The sequence below is a fragment of the Vidua macroura genome, chromosome 12 (genome assembly GCF_024509145.1).
Source record: "Vidua macroura isolate BioBank_ID:100142 chromosome 12, ASM2450914v1, whole genome shotgun sequence".
Classification (NCBI taxonomy): domain Eukaryota; kingdom Metazoa; phylum Chordata; class Aves; order Passeriformes; family Viduidae; genus Vidua; species Vidua macroura.
Genome location: NC_071582.1, coordinates 12,106,253 through 12,125,291, shown reverse-complemented (window position 1 = coordinate 12,125,291; position 19,039 = coordinate 12,106,253). Strand labels below are relative to the sequence as shown.

The 19,039-nt window shown below is 36.7% G+C and overlaps 1 long non-coding RNA gene across 1 annotated transcript in view; it reads left to right on the top strand.

The window, feature by feature from the left end:
• Nucleotides 1–175: 175 nt before the first annotated feature.
• The window catches only part of LOC128813412 (uncharacterized), a 36,832-nt gene continuing 17,968 nt past the window's right edge, over nt 176–19,039 (top strand). The window contains exon 1 of the long non-coding RNA XR_008439034.1: nt 176–706. This is a non-coding gene — a long non-coding RNA (uncharacterized LOC128813412). The remainder of the gene's footprint in view (nt 707–19,039) is intronic.

The following is a 19,039-nucleotide window of genomic DNA, read 5'->3' as shown; positions in this document are numbered from 1 at the left end:
CGCCCGGCATTGCCGACCCGCGGCGGGCGGGACGGGCCGCGACCCCCGCGCAGGGACCGGAGCGCAGCCCAGCCGCTCGCGCGCTGACAGGCGGCCCCGCGCATGCGCCACAGCGGAGCACGCGCACTGCGCCCCGCCTCGGCCCCCACAGGATCGCGGAATGAATTCGGTAGGAGCGGAGCTCCGAGGTCATCGAGTACAGCCTGTGTCCCAACATCTCCGTGTCAGTCTAACCGTGGCACACAGTGCCACGTCCAGTCTCTCCTTAAACACAGCCAGGGACAGTGATTCCTGGGCAGTTCATTCAGTATCTAGTCGCCCTTCCTGTGAAAGATCTTTTCCTAATGTTCAACCTAAACCTCCCCTGGTGCAGCTTGAGACTGTGGCCTTTTGTCCTGTCTGGGAGAAGAGGCCAAGCCCCACCTGGCTACAGCCTCCTTTCAGGGAGATGTGGAGAGCAATAAGGTCCTGCCTGAGCCTCTTTTTCACCCAGCTGAGCTCTCTGTGCTCCCTCAGCCATTCCTCATAGGACTTGTGATCCAGGCCCTTCACCATCTTTGTTGGCATTCTCTGGACCTGCTCCAGTCCCTCAATGTCCTCAATTGAGTGGCCACAGTACTCGATGTCTGCCACCTCCCTCATGCCCTGCCTCAGCCACTGCCCTGGGCCTTCCCTTTTGAAGGGCTGTCAAAGCAATGCCTGTGAGGTGAGTGCTGTGCCCTGGAGACTTCTTATACCCTTATTCCACAGATGAAATACACTGACCCCCCCTTTCTGATGGTCATCTGGCTTGTTCTCCACAGAGCTGGTCACGACAGGGCTTGTTTGCCACCCTCATTTCTTTGCCCTCTTTTTGTGTCCTCAGTGCTGCCTGCTCAGTCGGTGCTTCTGAAACATCTCAAATGTTTGGCTTCACCATTCCAGTGCTTCCCTCTGCTCCTTGGTCACCATTACTCAGATGTGGGTACTGGTTAAAAAACGTGGGGAGCCACAGGATTGGCTTGAGAAGCTGCTGATACAAGTAATTAAGACACAGATACTCATTCAACATTTGGTAAACCTGTTGTAGTATGTTGCTCTGACAAATGCTTAGTCAGCATTTAAGAAAAGTTTTGGTCCCCCACCTTCTTAGATTATGCCATGAATTGTGTGGTGCTTTTATAAAAACTTTCTAGGAGGTCTGTCAGTGTTGTGGGCTACAAGATAAAATTTAGTATGTGTATAGTTTTATTCTTGAAAGTAGCTTCATTTTAAATAAAGTCACACATGTGCTGAATACACACAGACCTTGAGACCACAGACATACAAGAATTGGGATGTCAAATGCTCGATGCTAGTCAGACACAGTTAAATTCACAGGAAACCCAGAGAAGGTGGTTTACAGCATAACTACAGTCTGTCCTGCAGTGTATTCTGAAGGCCTCAGGAGGGGCAGTGTAAGAAAACCTTTGTGGTTTAATCACATTCCTTACTGAACCAAGGCTGTACACAAAGTATTTCAGTAAGCCATGTGAATAAAAGCAGGCAGCGTTAAGAGAAGCAGTTCATAATAGTTCTAAATGCTGAATAGGAACTCACAAAATTTTATAGGTCTGCGTAGTGTGAAAACCAGCAAGCCTTCTCCTTAAGCCTAATTATGTGCAAAAGGGCCTGTAATAGATTTCCTTTCAATTCATGACCAAATTTTCTCATTTCAGTGTTTATTTTCTATTCCTCTACTCCTGAATATCTACTTAATCTTTCTTTTCATAGGACAGTTCTGTACTGCATACATATGCAAATGTTTATATGGAATATGCTCATATGGAATATGTAGACTTACCAGGTATTTGTTGTAGGACATACTAATGTCTGTCCAGAGAATGTACAGACAAAAGGTTATAAGGAGCTTTCATTCCAAGAAGGCGAATGTATTTTCAAGCCAATGTCTTATAAACATATTCTCTTGTTTTATTTCTTTCCAGCAAAGGTTCTCATAAACATGAGTGCCCTCAAGTAGTACTCAATTAAACAAAAAACATACTCTGTTTAAAATGGCAGATTTGTGTTTCAGACTTTCAAACTTTAAGTGGTAGACCCTCTGCTTGGTTTTAGAAAGTTATGTTTAGGAAAGGAAAGTATGGGAAATTGAATATTTGCAATGAGCTCTGTGGTTTATATTCATATATAGTGGTTCTTTCTAACCAACTTATTGTAATATCTGGAAAATCTGATTTCTTATGAGAAGGAAAACACCTGCAAATCTAATCTTAAGTAACAAAGTAACAAAAGTTAGTATCCAATATAAAAACTCTGCTATTATTGTTTGATGAGCGCATTGAAGTAAATTTTTACTTAAACTTCTTTTAAGTTTTTACTGTATTTTATTGCTGTAATACTGATTATTTTACTTTAAGACACTGATAGTTCAGTTCTTTTTAGTATAGTGGAGCCCCCCAAAAACGATGTCCTATTGAAAGAGCAGAGGATTGGCTTATTTTGAACAAATTGTGGAATCACATGTATGTTATTTATATATTTTCTTAGAAAATTTTGCTGAATGACATTACTCTCATGTCAAATGAATACTTTTTAGTAGCCATGCTCCTAAATAATTTACAGATCCCAAAATTTACAAAGTGGCAAACAATATTCCTCCAAGAATCTAGTTTAAATTACAAAAACCTGAAAGTAATGTTTTAAACAGTTTTCTCACTGTTCACTAGATGGCAGCTGATCTTCAAGAATGGCTGTATTTCTCTTTTCAGATCTGATAATTTGGAGGGAGTAGCCATCAGTTCTTGGAGAAATCAAATATTATCCAGCATTGTCTTCACTCCATTTCTAATATGAAACTGAAAAACCAGCACTGTGAATGTTCAGATAATTTTCAGCTTCGTTACTTTTTCTTGTTGGGCTTGTTGCTCTCTATTTCTAGGGAAGCAAGTTACTCTTTTTTTTTTTTTCTTTCATATTTAGTGTGCCAGACTAACTTCTTTTAAAGGAGAACATACAATTATTAAAGGTTCTAAAAAGAAAGAACAATATTTCATTGTTCTTTTTTTTTTGCCTTAATATATTTAGTGAGTTTTGGTGGACTAATGTTCAAAATTCCCAGTTATTGTAACTCAAGAAATAAAATAATTATCTTGTTACAATAATTCCCTGCATACAAAGTACATAAAATATTAAACTGATTTTTTTTTTAGTAGGTTTTACCCTATCTATTACCAGAATGGAAATTTTCATTTTAAATTGACAAGTTAATTGTGTTTTTAACATAGTCTTTTTTCATGGTAGATGGATTTGAAGATGTGGTCTGATTGTTTATTAGTCAAATAAGGATAGTTCAAAGTGATTAGCTGACATGTATATGGTTTAGGGCAGGATTTTAGTATTTGTGGAGGTTCTTTTAAATGCTCTATTACACTTAGGCCAGATATTTTACATTTCAAACAGCAGGCTTTGTTATAACAAAAGCTCATAAATAGTAAAGACATGCTTAAAAATGGAATGGAAAGACCTTTTGTATGTCTGCATGTCTTTCTGGGAGGGCCACCCTCAATGTGTTTACTTAATTTTCTAGTGATCATCCAGTCTTGTATCTTTACATGGAAAAAGTTCCATTGCAGTTAGGAATTTTGGATGGGCAAGGCCCAGGGGATGGGTTAGGCTCAGGCCTTAGAGTGTGGAAAATCTCTGCCTGCTGCCAGAAGTTTCGGTGAAATCACTGCACCTTAGGTGGATGCCATTGATGCTGCTTCTCTACCAGAAGTCATTGCCATCATGGCAGATGCATCAGGAAAAATGTGTGCTTGCACCTGGAGCCTGCCAGTGGAAACTCACTTGCCTTAAGTTGCCAAGGAAAGGATTTTATGCTCAGGCTCTACATTTCTTTGGGAGTGACTGCAGTCCCAACTGCACTTTCCCTTTGCTTGAAACTTTGGGGTGAAAGCTCTTCAAAGAAGGGAGAATGGACAGCTGCAGATAATTTAACAGGATACATTTTTCAATTTGTCAGTATTTGTCTATAATGCCTTTTGATTACTACTTAGGGATGCTTGGTCATCTGTTTCAGCAAAATATACAATCCAGTGGTTCACTTCTTTTGGATATATAATAGTGAGATCCTTGTGTGGTGTTCAGTATAGGAATGAGAGTAGATTGGTTGAGAATTAGAGAAGGGCCATACAAACCTGAGGGACTTAGCAGCAAAGTGGCATGTTAAATTCAATATACAGCTATGAGAACAAAGGGGAATAAAGGGAAGAGCAGTCAAAGGGAAGGATCACTTTTATAGCATCAGGATAGATGATTCCATGGAAATGTCAGCTCAGTGCTTGATGTGCAAAAAGCAAATCAATTGTTAGCCTTAATTTAAAAAGGGACCAAGAATATAACAAAAATTGTCTCAGTTCCATTGTGTTTGTGGTATCCCTGTACTTCAGATGTTGTGTGTGCTTCAGATCTCCTGTCCTCAAAAATACATATTAGAACTGGGAAAGGTTCAGAGAAGGCAGCAAGAATTATCAAAGGTACGGAATGCTTTTGGTCCAAGAAATGACTAAAAGTAGGTTATGTCTCCTCAAGACAGGAGAAAAACTTTGAGGTGGCTGTGTAAGAGGTTTGCAAAATTGTAATTTGGATTGGAAATGCCTGTTTTAAAGGTCTCTTCCAATGCCAGAACAACTGATGCTACTCAGACCTCTGTTCAAAACAAAGAAAAGGAGATAATCCATAACATGGTGGATAGCAGATCTGTAGAACTTCATGGAAGGATGCTATGGATGCAAAATTGTTTGTTGGTGCAAGAGGAGACTGGAGAGTACTTATCAAAGGATGCTGTTCTTGAGAGTTCTCAGGATTGAGGTCTTTGTGAGAAGAAAGTTCATGGGGGATTGCCGAAGAGCCAAGCTCCTGATGGTGTCAGAAACTTCTGCAAGCTGCACTTATTGGAAACCAGGGGTATGTGAGAGCAGAAGTGTCACACATGCTCACTCTTTCTGTTTATTTCTTAGCACTGCTCTAAGTTTTCACTTTTTAATGGACATTCTGAAAGCATCACATACTTGTTTCTTAAATTATGCAAATAAATCTATACAAGAATTGGTTTCAGGCACACAAATGTTAGGGATGTGTTTTATATTCACATTTTCCCTCTTAGAAAATCCCCCATAGCAGTTACACAGATTAGTGTATGTTTTATGTGGAACGGTCTTGCAGCTTTCTAGGGCTTTTCCCAATACTTCCTAGGAATTTTCCCAAATGCTTTCAAGGAACTCCCACTGTAGTGTCTAGGAATTTCCCTTATTCTAGTAAAGAATTTTCACAATTTCTTCTTAGGCTTGATAGAAATTTTCATGGTGCTTTCTGAAAGTTTTCCTTCCTTGCTTTGTAGGAATTTCTGCCAATGGTTTCTAGAATTGTTCTTTTTTTTCTCTTCTGCTTTCTAGGTATTTTCTGAGTGTATCCTAGGAGTTTGTCTGATGTTTGCCCCATGTTTTCTAGGAATTTTCCAGGTGCATCCAGGAATCCCCTCTATGCTTTCTAGGAAGACTTTCTAGAAGAATTCTAGGAATTCTCTCTACTTTGTAGGAACATTCCTACATTCCAGGAATCGACCAAGAACTTTCTAAGGATTCTACCCAGGCACTCTAGGAATCCTTGCAGTGCCTGCTTTTTGAGCAGGAGCAGAATTTAAAGGCTTTAGGTTGGAAGCTGGTTGTTCAGTAAATCTGTTTTCCCACCTAGAACCTTTCTTGAAAAATGTTTAACAATTTTTTTTTACACTTCCCTTCCTCCACACCTCAGCTATGTGTTGTACTTTTTTCTCTCTTTTCCTCCAATTCAGATAGGTAGGTTTTCTTTTTTATCTATCTTTTTCAGGTTTTGTCATAGGCCATATTGTTTTCTTCAGAACAGCTATTATCACTTCCTTGCACAGCCAGAGTGCATTCATGTTAGACTATCTCTTATACTAATTTTTAGAGCAGGAATGTATATGTCATTGAATCTTAACTTAAAAACTCCAGCAAGATCAGGTAATTTACAATTTTTATTGATAGGAGTAAATTAATTACATTGATCTACGAACAAATATTTTAATATAGAGGTAGCACAAAGACTAAATACTAAATCAGCAGCTAATTAGAGTAATTAAAAATAAGATGTATGTGAAACATCTGTATTACCCTGGGCAGCATCACCTGCACTCAAGTTATTTTTTTTTTCAGGTACTTGTTTTGCTCACTCCACTTGGCTTTGGTTCGTAATTTTTTTTTTTTTTTAATGGTTAGGTTCAATGCCCTTATTTAAAGTATTTTTGTGAAATTTGAAATCTCTTCCCTTTGGAGACTGTAAAATTAGGTAAATGCATTAGCAATTAATCCATTTGTGTTATCATGGGAAACAATCAGCTTTTAGGAGGGGAGCTCAGTGCTTAATTATGTTAGAAAGCCTTTGATGCACTTGTTTTTGCTTCCTTTTGTTTCACTGTTTTTTGTTCCCAAGCTCTCTCGGGACTCAGAGTGCACTAATGGGCCTTAATTACCCTGACCACATTTACCTGGGTTCCCCACCCACACCTCTGCCCATGAGCCCCGAGCTCTATTTAAGCTCAGACCTTGGGCTTTGTTTTGGCTTGTTGGTTTGTGTTTTCGCGGTTATCTCTGCCGTGTCTGATTTGTTTATAGACCTGCTCCTGTTGGTACAGTTTTATTTAATGGCCTGGGCTTTTGGGCATTGTTCCTAGGCCTGTATTGCTTGGGCTTAGGCTTCTTTGGGTGTGCCTTGCTGTCCTTATCAAATTTGGTTGCTGGTTTCTGAACTCTTCCAGAGCTGCTGCTCCTTGTTGTTCTCCAGGTCTGTTTTGTAGTGTTGCTGATATGTTGATAGTATGTAGCAGTGTGTACAATAGAGCTTTTCTTTACATATATGGCCTTCCTTGTTTGGAAACTGTTTCCTTGTAAGGTTGTATGTTTTACTTGCATGCTACCCAAATTCTCAATAAACCACTGTCAGTTGGTGTGGGTTTCCGAAACTATTTGAGTAGTTACCACATATTGTCATCTCCTGTAACTTATTGCTGTGGAGTACTGTTTTCCTACTTTTATTTGCAGTTTAATCATCTAGTGGAATGTAGAATATTTTATTCAATTAAAAAAATAAGGAAACAAATACATTCTAAAAATGATTTGTGATTAAATGTTATTATTGCTATTTTTGGACATACCCTGAAACTTGTGTCATTTCCCTAGTGCAGAGCCCTTACAAAGCATGTTAATACTTGTCATAGCAGTTCTTTAGTCTTTTATTCATTCTTTTATACAAAGGGTGAGGGAAAGTACAAGAAAGCATTAATATAATATTTCTTCACTGGGAAGGAATTTTGTTATGTGAAGGTCAAAATTAGCACTTGCATCTAGATCATAATTGTGATTAAATTGGATGGAACTATTCTTTACCTATTAGCCAGCTCTCTTTCTGTGGAGAGGTATATGAGTGCCTTCAATTTTCTGAGGCATTTGAAGTCTTGGTATTATCTGAGAAATGCTGATTAAGTTGGCAAAATCTGACTTCACCTTAGTACCAGTAATTTCATACAGTTATACCCATGCAGTGGTAAGTCCTGAATTCTGTTAGTTAAACCATTGTGTTCTCAACTAAGTGCAATGTATTTGTTTTTTTCTGCTAAAGAAATTGTCTTTCAAGCATCAAATGTGCTACACTATTTATAGAAGTCATCTGTGCTCTTTGAGAGGAGCAAATAACAAAGTAGAAAGGGACTAGGACAGAAAAATAAAGGTCAGGGACCTTGGAATAGGCTCTATGAGGGTAGTAAAAAGCAGGCATTCTTAGAACTGAAGCCTGCAGTTTCTCTGTCCTTACAGGGATGCATGTATTCCTTATGGGAACGTGAAATAATTCCACAGATATTTTTGAGCTGTTATATATCAGAATTGCTGTGTGGTTTATCCATATTTATGCACATCTCTTATGCTTATCTGGAGAGGTATTTTTGAAACTTTGGAGAGACAGTCAATCTAATTGTTGGTAAGAAGAGTATAATAATTTTAGTCTCTGCCTTTGGGAGGGGTCCTATGCCTTCAGCATTCTTCTTTCCTAAAACAAATATCTTGGAACATAGTCATGTCCAAATATTGACATGTCTTCCCTTGTCATCATCCCTTAATTAATTACTTTCTGACTTTGGAAGCTGGAAGATGTTTCCTTTTTTTCTTCTAACAAGAAAAGATTGACGATTCATGCAGAAAGAATGACTAAGTCATATTTCTAGATTCCTAGATGTGATATAAAATTCCTTAGAGTGGGCCTGAATAGAAAAGGATTCAATTATTGCTCATGTTGCTTCTTCTTTAAGGTCTTTTTTCCCATTTCTTCTCTTTCAAAGTTCCTCATACTTGGGTTATATTGCTTAAAATTAATTCCCTGTTACCTTAGCTATTGTTGTGGAAATTGAATTTCTTAGCTACCAAAGAAACGGAAACGTTTAGGTTTGTAAATCAACTTTGTCACTGGATGTAGAAAATATATTTTAGGCATTGGGAATAACACGAATTCTGTGTGGTTTTTTTTCTGGCCTTCAAGAGGGCAGAGCTGACCCTGGAGAAGGATGTTCTCAAGAACAAATGAGCTACTGCCTGCATGAATAACCTGAAGACATTGATGATTTTAAGGCATGAAGTTTGCAATTACTTTGAATTTATATCCGTGTTCAGGTGTTACCAAGGGCCATCCCTGTTCTTTTGTAAGAACTGTAGCAATATATTACTTTGAAAAATTGTGATGAGGACTTATTTTTCCTAATAAGGGAGTATACTTTTCCTACAATTTTTCCTGGTGTAAGAATTACAAACTCATCCTGTTTGTAATGAGATCAACTTAGTGCTGTGATGCAGATGTTGTAATTAGACTTTGATCTTAACTCAAGTAGCTTTTTTTCATTGAACAACTAAGTTGTACTGAGGGCATCAGTTTGGGCATCTTGCCTTGTGCTTTAGGGAGCTGGCTGGCTAAAACTGTGCAAGAGATGATTTGATTCAGTTACTTACATTGTTTTAAAATGTCAACCTAACTACCTACTGTTCAGGTAGGCATGGAGTTAGAAGACCTGAAAAAGGGGAAGGCTAGAAGTATTTGCAATAGAAATACCTTACTCTGCAAGGGTTTAAACCTTTTTAACTGTGCAATGAGTAGACCCATTCAAGTATCAAGTCAGAAGCTTAAGAATGCTCTTCCAAATTCATGTTACATAGATCATTGACAGTGAAAACTTGCACTGCTTGTGCAAACAGAAATAGAGACTGATTTTTGTATTTCAACCTATCAAGCCAACAATATGACCATAGACATGGTTTGTTACATCACCCAAACTGATGGGGCAGCTTGAAAAGCACTGTGAACATCAGTAGCCTGAAGGAAATATTTTTCCAGAATCTTTTCCTAAAGGAGATTCCTGTCAAGTATAACTTCGTTATAATTGAAAATTATTATTAAAATTTGTGAAAGATTAAAATGAATAATTAAAAAATAACAAAGCCACTTGTCAAATTGAGTCTTGTTAATGGTAAACAGCTGTTTGTTATTGTGGTGAATGTAGGTCTGTGAAGCAATACCAGTGAAATAATTAACCTGTTGAGATTGGTGGAGCTGCATCCAGTCACAGCAGATTGAATTATGACTTCAAATGTCCTCGTTGTAGTTGATGATTAGCAGAGTATGAATATTTTCCTTTTTAAAATGCAGTTGGATAAAGTTTAGTTCATTTTTCATAATGGTGTAGTCTGAAAAGCAGGACTATTGAAATTGCTAATGCATCAATTAAACCATCTTTGCTATCTTTCTTCAATAAGCTGGATTCTTTAGTTAGGAAATTTTTATTGGTCTGCAATTTGAAGAAAGAAACTAGACAATAGCTCAATTATTCTTTAAGGCAACTTAACTTTTTTCCCATTTTGGGAATTCTAAGAAATCAGAACTTTTGAAATAAATTAGGAATTAAACTTAGCTTTTACATGAATCACATTTTAGAGACCAGAGGCATCATCTGATGAAGCAAGATGGTATAATCACTTATAGCTGAGTACACTGTTAGTAATTTCTAGAGCAGATGTCCAGAAGTATCCTTGAAGCACGTTAAGTCATGTGAATTCTAGGGAATTAAACTCATGAGACACATGTGACAGTTCTCTCCCATAGATCTGCAAGACTGGAAGTGACTACTGATTAAATATATTTAAAGGGGAGCTCTTTCTGAAGACTTAATTCTTTCCCTCTGAATGTTCTATGTAGATCTGCTTCTTGAAAAATGCTTTCCTAAAACTAAAGATTCTATTTTGGTTTTTCCAATCTGTTAGGAAATGAAGCATCTCAGGAGAAACACTTTTCCTCAAGTCATGCAGTATGTTTTACCCACAGTGCTTTGACTCTTAGCTTTTTTATTTTGTCAGCTTTTCTTTCAAAGCTGTTAGAGATTGTGCCACTTTTAAGGTCTTCATTTTCACTTAAGAAAGCTAGAGGTCAGGGTGGATCTCTTCAAAGCGCTACATTCACTTCAGTGAAGGCAAAGCTACATAAGCCATAGTTGTTTCTTACAAATTTAATGAAAATAAGAGGCTCAGTAATAGCTTGCTTGTAGATTGGAACCAGCCATTGGCTGTGTTACTTTTACCACTGCTAGAAAGAGGTTGAGAGTTGAAGTCCAAATTTGTAGGATTGTTTGCTCCATTGTGTGTAGACAACTTTTTTTCTTAGAAGTAGCTCAACAGGGGATCAGTTATCTCCCAGGGAATTAATTTGAAAAATACCACTAAGTATTGTGGGAGTTGGATGGAGCCCTGACAGCCCATTTAGGAAAAGCTGTACTTTGCACAGAACAGAATGTAACTGTTTAAAGTATATTTGTATGAAGCTTGTGGAGTTCTGCTGGGGAAGAATCTGTGTAAAAATTATTATATGCAATTGTTCGCCAAATATCTGCTGATCAAATTATTTTTCACTTTAAGAATGCATTTTTAATTATTTGCCTTGCTAAAGGCTTTGTTCTAGTCTGAGATTTGAAAACTAGAATGCTTCCAGCTTGTGAAGTCACTAGTAATCACAATTTTCCTTTTCAAATTCTGTAAATGTGTTCTTTTGCTTTGGTTTATTTTTTCTGAAATATTGCCTTTGCCTTTACAAAAGAAAATAATCTTGAAAAAAGTGTAAACAGGGAGATGGAAGTGATTAAAGTATTTTCATGTACTTGTTTTTAAAGAGGATCTGAGGACCTGTTCAGTCATGTGACATCTCACTAGAATGACACTGAATATAGGAGTGGGGGTAAGTAGCTTCTTGGTACAAAGCTTTTGCAAGACTGCCTACCAAGATATATGCCCATGTTTTTGTTACACCCAGGTTTGATAAAGTGAGTGGATTAATGGCCTCTCACCTTCAGATTCCTGTTGAATATCTGACAGGGCACTTGAAAAAATGAATTTACAGTAGTCTGAATTTAGAGGGTAATGCATAGGAAAATCGTAAGATAAATCAAATGTCCTAAAAAGGAATAGAAAGGATGAGACAGCTGAAAATAAAACTTTAAAATTGGAATTTATAGCTGTTGTAGCAGTTAAACTAAAGCTATCTTGCAAAAAATTTAGAATTAATTTAAATTATTCATATAATGCCTTTTTGTGTGGGCAAGGGAACCTGTGCAGTTTATGCTGCACTTTGCAATTCTTTCAACATATGTGCCTTCTCTGCACCTGCCTTGCAGTGACATCTGCTGGGAAAAGCAGGAAGCCATTATTGCAATTACAACAGTCTGGAAAGAAAATGAATCTGAAATAAAATGTAAGTGTAATTTTTCCAAGCATGTGTATATTTCCCTATGCAAGAATCTGATATCATGAAGAGATGTAAGTAATACAGAAAATTCCAATATTAAATTTTAAATGAAACTCAAATCAGTTACAATGGCAGGTTTTTTTTTTCTTATATACAGCCATATATATTTGTTGACATATTAAGGAATAATTATAAAATACCCATGAAACTAATTTTATGACTTAAAATATTTTAATTGCCATACTGATGTATGTCTCAAAGAAATGCTTCCCCCCACAAACTTAGTTGATATAACCACATTTTTTTCTAAAATATATTTTGATATTTCTTAATGAACAAGTTTTGATATGTTTTATATGTGCATAGCTTAACACAGTGCTTTAAACAAAAAATCTCCTGTGTTCAGGGATAAGTGGGTTTTCAAAGGTAGTTTATAGATGACTGAATAGACACTTGAGTCTTTCTGTTATGTGGTGGTACTTGTGCCAAGTTAACACCAAAAATATTTGAGAAGTAGGAGAAAAATCTAAGTGATGTAGAGGAGAACTTTCTTTCTTTTTTTTTTTTTTTTTTTTAAAGAATTTCAGAAATGAAAAAGTGAAAAGTGAAAAATGCCATGTTTGGTAGTCAGGCAGTGTGTTGTGGTGGAGACAAGAATTTGAGTGGTCTCTGTCCTCAAGTAACCTGATGAAATTATGATGGTATTTTAATTAGTGGAAGTGGATACTTTAAAGGGGGAAGTGCTGCAGAAGATGATAGTTATGAATGCTATGAGGTAACATTATGAAAATACTTTGAATGTGCCTGCTTTTATCTGCTGATATTGGAGCTTTGCAGATACTTGTCTGATGAAAGAGATGAGGAGCATGACCATGAATGATACCCCAGAGCTGCAGGTCTGGATTAGTCAGCAGCTCAGGGCAGACATGTGTTTGGTGCGTGATTTAGCCCCATTAGAGCTTCACTTGAACTGCCTGAAGGTTACATGTGGCTCAAGAACCACAAATTGGCCATGCCTACATTATGTGATCATAATGGAGCTTTCTGGACTTTATATAAACAGATAGCTCTAACTTGCTCCAATTTTTAGAAGTGCTTCAGATTTTTAACAACTGAGATTGATTTTCCCCATGTTTTCTCTTGAATGCCTCTGAAAACCAATAAAACACGTAACAAAACCCAGCAAGATGTAAGAAAAATCAGACACTTAAGATATTAGGGGGAAGAAAAAAGTCTTCTGTCCATTCTTCCTGTTTATAGGGAATTTGTGGTTCTTCTTCAGTGTGGGAAAATCTGTTGTGCCCGTAGTGAGAGACAAAGAAATTGCTCTTGGCAGCAAGACAGGTAGTTAGGAGTTGGGGTCTCAAAGGTGTAGTGTGAACAACACAAGTGAGCTTTAATTTTAGACAAAATATGTAAAAGTATCAGGTTTGCTGTGGCAGGATAGAGCCGATGCATGAAATGAAAGCCAGAAACAGTTCTCTGTGCTGCTACACACAGGCAGTATAGAGGCACATGAATTTCATGAGAAGCCACCTAGTCTCCACAGCCATAACAACTTTTAGAAAGCTTATTGTTCATTTTAGGAATTCAGCTCCCATAGCTACATTAACAGAGCTTTACACTAACAAACCTAAGTTGTGTTCCAAACACTTGGCTGTAGGTTAATTAAATGAGAGGTGCTTCTTGATGATGTGGAAAATGCGAAGTAATTAAATAAATACTTAATGTCCTTAAGTTTACATTCAGAATGAACTCTTCATAGGATGGGATTTTTTGTCCTTAATGGAAGTGCTACATCTTCCTGAAATATTTTTCTTGTGCTAGTGCTCACTTATCTTTATGATTAGTGATGCAATTTTACCATAAATTGATAACCAGGCAAACGGCTAAAAATCTGAAGTGTTCATTGGTGACAAGATTGGAGCTAATGACTTAATTTTAAACTATAAGTTTATTTTACAAGTCTAATAGCTGTTTATTTGCATTTTATACTGTTGAGTTATACATTTGAAATTTCAAGTGATGTTTTCTCAGTTTTAATTTTAAACAAGTTTAGAAAACCATTGTGCTGAGAACTAACTTTAGGTGATTAGAATCCAAGATGTTTTAGTTTATTCAGCCACTCTTGAACAGAGTGCTTAAGGCACCTCTCATTATCATTGTGTATTTATGTGGAGCTACTGTATTTTTCTGTGTTGTGTATAACCCTACCTTATTCTTTCCCAAAAGATAAAACCATCCACATTTCTTTTTAATATATACAGCAATGTAGCTGGTAGTGCTTGGCTTTCCGTGTTTAATTCTCCTGTTATATAAATTTATAAGGCAGTTAATGAATTCCTACAAAAGTGAGTCACAAACACAGATGTGTGTGGTACAATGCCCACCTTAGCAAGAGCAATGCAATGGTAAAAAAGAAATGAGATTGCAGTTTGGGAGCTAATTCACATCTTGCTGCTCTTGTGACAGTCCTCATCTAACCAAAGATTTTATATGTGCATCTGGGAATTTTTTTTTAACTAAACTTGGGTATTTCAGTGTGCTTTAAACAAGGGGGAACTTCTAAAAGCTGTGCAGCAAACTTCTTGAGAGAATTATCATCAGTCTTTTTCGGCTGTCCTTGATTTTTAGTGGCTTACGTGTGTAATAGTGAATCATATTTGTGTGGGTTTTATGTATAAACTTTTTTAAATAGAGGAGGTTAACACTCACAGCATTACAGTCCACGGTATTTGTAGTCATTGAAGTCTTTATTTTTATTCCTTAAGTCAGATAAAAAAATAAATCAGCATACTCCATCTTAAGTGATATTTAAGAAGCCTGAGTTTAAACATAAACCAAAATTACTGCTTTTGTCTGGCAGTGATTTATCTGAAACAATGTATCCACAGAGAATTCACAGAAGTCTTAAATGCGTATTAGTGAGTAGAATTTGAATCTATTTTTTAGATGGCCCAGTTTCAGAAGCAGACTAATATTTGGCCTCTAAGTCACTTGATAGTAACTGTTGTATGGCCAAAGCAGATGGACTGCTTGATGCGCAGCAATTTTTCTTGTCTCTCTGATGTCTTGCCCTTAATCTTTCACCACTTGTGCACCACATGCAGCAGACAAAGCATCCATCAATGCAGCTAGTCATAACCAGACAAGTGAGATCAAAATTCCTGACTTCAGCTCTGCTTTATTTGCAAAACTTTTGCTTATAAACAGATGTTGGTGGTTCTTGTTCAAATCTTCTCTTAAAACATTTTGCCCAGCATACTGTATTAAAATCATGTTGCTGTTATTATTGACACATGCAAGTCACACACTGAGCAGTAATAAAAAGCAGTCCAATAAATTTAGAATTTTGCATGGTGTCATAATTGCAATTATATTCTTTGCATCCTACCAGTGAAATTGGAATAGATGGGATCCTTACTGGGATGAATATTATAGACAGTTTCTATTCCTTTACTTTTGTTTCTTTTTGAGTGTTCCTCAAACATCTTATCTAACGGATTTGACAGAAATAGCAACACATTCACTTTTTCATTAGCAACAGATTCTCTTATTAAATAGTTTGAAAATTGAGTAATACAGAGCTTAGATCCACTGTCCTTTTATAGCAAATGATGAGCGTAGTTCTCAGTCTTCAAAAGCAGTTTTGTATGTGTATGTATTTGAGCATCTGTCCACATGCATTTGTGGTGTAAGTTCATCTGCCCAGTCAAGACAGAATTTTTTCTGTCTAACTCTCCTCTTATTCAGTGCACAAAGATAATTATAGTTTCTCATTTTATTTAACTCTTCTCATCACTTTGGTATCCATCTCAGTATTATGACAGATGTGTGATAATCTGAGACTGGCTCCCTTTCTGGTGAGTGGTTCTCGTCTAGTGAGGAGCTATCTCTGTGAAAGCTGAACTGATGCTTGGCTGTTACAATGAGTAGATTTCTCTTTGTGTTGTCCTGGCCCTCTGTGTTCTTCCATGGGGTTTGAACAACTTTATACATGGCAATGTGTTTTTAGTGCTTTACTGGTGAAGGAGTCTCTGGGATTCAGAAAAGTAGAACCAAAGCAAAATTGCTGATGTCTAACAATATTTAGTGTAATGCCAACAAGGTGACTGATCATGGACTTACAGAAATAGTACTTCAATTTGCACAATTAAAGTTCAAAGTACAATATTTTTTTTCTTTACGGAATGAGAATGGATTTAAGATTATGATTCCTGATGTTCAGTGTTACTGGTTTTAGGTCATCTTTAGTTTTTCATCAAAGTATCTTAGAAATGTTAATTTTACAATGACCTAGAAACAGTGCCAGAACAGAATACTTTTTTTGAGAACCAAGATCCTTTGTTCAGTTCACTTGGACATTAGATTTCACATGAATCTGTCCTTCTGCTGCAGTATTGTATGTACAATACTGTGTCATTCAGTGATTGCATCAATATTTGTCGTAAGACTGAGCTCCTTTGTAATCAGAAAGCAATCAAGTAAATAAAACTGCATCGCTGGCAATACCAAAGATTATACATTCTTTGCATCTGGAGAAGAGCCTGCTGCTGTCCTGCATGTTTTTATAAGGTGTCATAATGTAAGAGATGCACAGAAACAGTTTTGTACTGGGAAAAGTGGTTCAGCAGCTTCTGTTCATGGAGGACTTGATACCACCTAAAAGAATTTTGACTACATGGGATTTATTTCTTGGCTGTCAGTGGTGCACAACCACTTAAAGACAAAAATTAAACTCACTTGTTCAAAAATTAAACTCACTAGTCTCACTACAAGATCTTGTACATATGTGTGCTTCACTTGAGAGTCTTTCAGAATCTTCCTCAGATCTTTTTGTTTCCAAAATTTTCTTTGGAGAGTGACCTGAGGTGGTGCCTGGTTCACTTCACCCTAATATGCTCAACATGGGGAAAGAATTCACTCAAGTAACTGGGCAAAGCTTCCTTTGGACTTGCCCAAAAATCTTCATACTGAGGTCATATGTTGAATGAAGGGTTATTCATACTAGTTTCTTCAAATGTGTTTTTTTTTTTTTAATAATTAATTAAACCTCAAAAAAGAATTTAAATACCTTTAAGACTTTTTTTTGTCATGGCTTTCTCTCAATTAAGAACATTAAAATATTAAAGGGTTTGGTTATGTTGCAATTTTTGGATGCTTTTTCTAGCATCAAATTTAATTTTTGTTCTTGAAGAGATAGGTTCTTTTATAAACACAGCATAACTGAAAATTGTTATCCTTGATCACTTTGTATATGGGTTAAAAGTTTTTCTCCAAAAGGTAAGTAACACTGACAGTTTTGAGTATATTCCTGTAGTCATCTCCCATGGCTGTTTCTGATAGGCTATTCATAATTTTATTTTAGAGTTATTTTGACTTAAACCACAAATATTTGAAACTTACAGCTCACTCTTATAAGTATGCTCAGAAAAGGAAAGCTGAAGTACTGTCCTCTTGATGTCTCAAAGCTGGAAACTTTGTACAGTGCCTATTAAAGGGCACCTGACATCAAAGAGAAATGAGGAAAGGTGAAAGGATTCAGTCTGTAATTGGATACTGAACTGGTAAAACTTTAATTGTGTTTAAAACGGAATTATTTTGTTCCACTGCTATTTTGTAATTGCTGTAGATTTTTTCATGTCTCAAACCTGACTGCTTGCAGACCTCTAGAGTGCCTGACTCTGGGACTTAGTGTGCCCAGAACAGGTTCTCTCATTCTAATACCAGGTGCCAATACCTTTCTGACTTGTCCTGTTTCATGCTAAAAGCTCCAAGTTGTTCAGCTGTGCTTAAGTATTCCCATTCTGCAAAAACATTCAATTCCTTGTTCTTGTGTTAGTAGGACTGGGATGCCTGATAGCACCAGTGCTGTTTTGTCTGGCATTTACATAGGCATTTAACTTGACCAGAGTTTGGTTGGGTTTGCATAGGTCAGTTCATTGCCTTTTTTCTCTTCTGTGACTGTAGGAAAGGCTGTGATTTGGGGAGAGACAGAATCCTTGTCCAAATGTGCTTGGTACACAGGATGAAGTGTAGGGGGCAGATCTCCAGCTGAGGATTTGCTCATTGGAATCTTGATGATATACAGACAGCTTTGCTGATACTTTTGGGTTTTCTTTGATCCAAATTCTTAGCTCATGAGACATCAACACTTATTTTTCATTTTCACATCAACTGTTATGTTTTCACTCCAACTCCCTGACAGCTTTAGACTGTCTGGTTATGCTATAGGAGGAATGAAAATAACAGCTTTATCATGGACAGAATATCACTGGTACTGTCTCCTACTGCTTTTCCTGTTTCTTTTGGAATGGAGGACCTATTTCAATGGCTTGTAGGAGGTTGATGGGCCCCAGATATCTTTGGGGAATTAATAATAAAACAGAGAAAATATAGCCTGTCTTGGAAACTTAGGAGAAAGCTGTTTTATTATATGAAAGGGTTGCCTTCTCTTGTAAATTTGAATCCTCTCTTGCTGTACTAAAGTAGGTTTGCTCAGAGCTATAGGAGGAATTGCATTTGTAACATAAATTAAAATAGACTGATTTAAAGTGCATGAAGCCTTTTTATAATTTTTACCAGAAAAGGAATGAAAGATGTTTCTGCATACTTTTAATTTTCTTTTATGTGCTGGAACATTATAATTTTATGAGCATTCATGAAGCTTTATTTTGCTTATTGTTACTTTTTGGTAGAAGTTTGGCTAGAATAAACAGTAGTGTCATTTGGGCTATAAACAGATCAAAGATTTAAGAATTTGTCTGCTGCATATATTTAATAGGTATACAGCTAGTTAAAAGCCATAAAACTATTGGAACGAATTAGGATTTATAGAACTTATTTGAGGATATTCTGTAAGTTCTGTAGATGAGGAAGTGCTTTTGAGTTTTGAGTCCATTCCATTTTGGAATGGAGCAGAATGACAAAAAAGTCTTTTGGATATAGTTAGTGCCCCAGGACTGCAAAGCAGTCCAAATATTGACTTGCAAAAGGTTATCAATGAGTTTGCAAAACTAACCAAAGGAAGACTGGTAGTTTTACTTTGAATACAAGGCTTTCAAAGTTAGAGGTCTCACTGTTTAGGTAAATTTCTAAAGGTTATCTGTAAATGTCCAGCATATATAAACTATTTCTTAATGATTTAAAGGAACATGGTCTAAAAAACGCTTACTGAAAACCAACTTGCTTAGAAAGTGTTTCCGGGGTGTGG